Source organism: Lycium barbarum, chromosome 7 (genome assembly GCF_019175385.1).
Source record: "Lycium barbarum isolate Lr01 chromosome 7, ASM1917538v2, whole genome shotgun sequence".
NCBI classification, from domain to species: Eukaryota; Viridiplantae; Streptophyta; class Magnoliopsida; order Solanales; family Solanaceae; genus Lycium; species Lycium barbarum.
In genome coordinates, this window is record NC_083343.1 from 81820236 (window position 1) to 81822687 (window position 2452).

Here is a 2452-nt window from a genome sequence, read left to right on the forward strand (position 1 = left end):
ATATTTTTGCGATTGGAGTTTCGTCGAAGCTTCATAAGTTCTCCAGTTACGTTTAAGGTTATTGTGATTCTCCGGACCCTTCGAGATGTGTATGGATTGTTATGTATGTATATGACTATGTATATGCATGTATAAGAGGTTACACGAGGGTCGGAAGAGGATTAGAAGTTAAACGAATCTGAACGAAATGAATCCGAACAACTCCAGAAAAATCTCGGACCAGATTTTTAGCCCATATTGTTGGAGGCATATCTCCTAGTATATGAGGAGTTTTAAGGTGTTTCAAAAGCCTAAAATTAAGTTCATCGAGTCTAGTTTCCAATGCAACAAACCGCTCGTCAAAAAGATATCTGGATAAGCAGATATGGACGATGCAAGTTGGGCTGGCGGGGCAGAAAATGGTGACCCGATCCAACATTCACATTCGGCCCATGAGGCCCATTAACGTCATAAATATAAGGAAAAATTATGTGAGGGCTGATCATTTTCAGATAATATCTTCCAAGAACATTAGAGAGAGAGAGAGAAAACTTCAAGGCTAAGGAAGCCATTTTGATCAAAATCCGAGCTCCGAATCCCGAAGCTCATGAAGAGAAAAACATTGTACGTTGCGTTGCCTTCAATTTGAGATAAATATTGGTCTTGGGGGATGAAATATTCGTGGTGGATCTTCTGATAAGATTTCGGACGAAACGGGATTTGATTTTAAGGAGAGCATAAGACGTCTATAAGGTATGTAAAGCTTCCCACTTCTTCGTTTGGCATGTCTTAGTATGTTAGGTGAATATTGGAACCTCCGGAGCATTTCTGCTCCTCGAAACCCGATCCACAGAAAAGTTACTATTCATTCAATTCAATTGAAGCCGAAAGGCTCTATTTTGGCTAGAATGCAACTAAATGTCCGAAACCTATCGAAATGTGATCGGGTCACTTGGTAATGATTATGTATGACCTTTTGGCCTATAAATGTTCGTAAATTATGTTCGCCACCTCAATTTGACTCGAGGTGGGCCCGCTAACCCCGAGACGCCCTATTTGTCTTATTGGGCTGTCTTTTTTAATAAAGTTTGATATGGTACTTTCGGTTTTGGAACTTCCTCCTACGAAATATGTTTTGAATATTATGATATGCTAAGTTACGTTTTGAGCCATACGTACTATTTTGGAACCATTTTGTGAAATGAAACTTTGTATCGACTAAGTATTCGAGTATTTTGTACTATGAAATGACTTATGAGATTACTAAGTTTTGAAAGGCTATTTTGAAATATGAATTGCATTTGTTTGCTCACGACTCCGCTCGTGCCTTATTATGACTTCGTTCACCGGTTCCCGGGCCGGTTATGATTCGTGCGCCTTATGATAATTCAGCCGTATGCTGTGTTGCGGTTCCCGAGGCTTCGCCATAGGGCCGGGTTCCGTTTGGAGTTATGCTGTGATATGGCTGGTGATGCGATACGCTCACCTATGTTTGTGTTTGTGTTCGGGGATGTACGGAGATTTGAAACCTTCTGGTGTTATGCTGTGTGTGGCGCCAGCGTCGGAGTGGCGACCACGTTCTTGAGCGTTTGCATGATTTCGTCTGCATTATGTATAGGTATATGATTTTGATACGGATTTTGACATACCGATTTGTACTCTGCTTTGTATCTGATATGCTTTCAGTTTTGGCTCATATTTCTGTACTCCGTGCTTTACATACTTAGTACATATTTCGTACTGACCCCCTTTCTTCGGGGGCTGCGTTTCATGCCCGCAGGTACAGTTATTGGTGATCCTCCACTGTAGGCTTCACTTTCTGCTGTCTCGGAGCACTCCCTTTGATCCGGAGTCCACCTTTGGTATATATACCTGCTGCTATGGATATGTCTTTGTACATTTGACTATTTGGGTACGGCGGGGCCCTGTCTCGCCATATGTCTTTGTTTTGAGTTCGTAGAGGCCTGTAGTCATATATGTGGGGCGAGGGTCCTATGTATGTTTGTTCGATTTTGTTTTTTTGGTCTTAAAGCGGTCCGTTTGTTATGGTGGCCCTAAATGGCCCTTATGCTTATGTTTGCACTTTTGGCCGGCGATGTCTATTCCGCCGCTCAGTTTGGATCCGATATGACATTTTGATTTGGCGACCGCTTAAGACATATTTTGATACAACCTATGTTTGATATGACTTTTATGAAATTCTGAAATAAGTTTGGATTTGGCAATGAATATGTGCGGTTTGGTCTGGGTACCCAAGTAGGGTGCCAGTCGCGGCCCACGGGGCTGGGTCGTGACAAAAGTGGTATCAGAGCAGTTTGTCCTCGGAATGTCTACAGGCCGTGTCTAGTAGAGTCTTGTTTATCGATGTGTTGTGCACCACATCTATAAACAGGAAGCTACAGGGCATCTAGGATGTTACCCTTCTTTGAATCTTAGATCATGCGATAGAGCCAGCTGTAGGATATGAATTCCT

At 42.4% G+C, this 2452-nt stretch overlaps 1 long non-coding RNA gene across 1 annotated transcript; it reads left to right on the top strand.

Moving 5' to 3' along the window:
* Nucleotides 1–509: 509 nt before the first annotated feature.
* Nucleotides 510–2196, top strand: LOC132602302 (uncharacterized). The gene is made up of 3 exons (XR_009567720.1): nt 510–732; nt 1372–1597; nt 1760–2196. It is a non-coding gene; the product is annotated as an uncharacterized LOC132602302 (long non-coding RNA).
* Nucleotides 2197–2452: the final 256 nt, after the last annotated feature.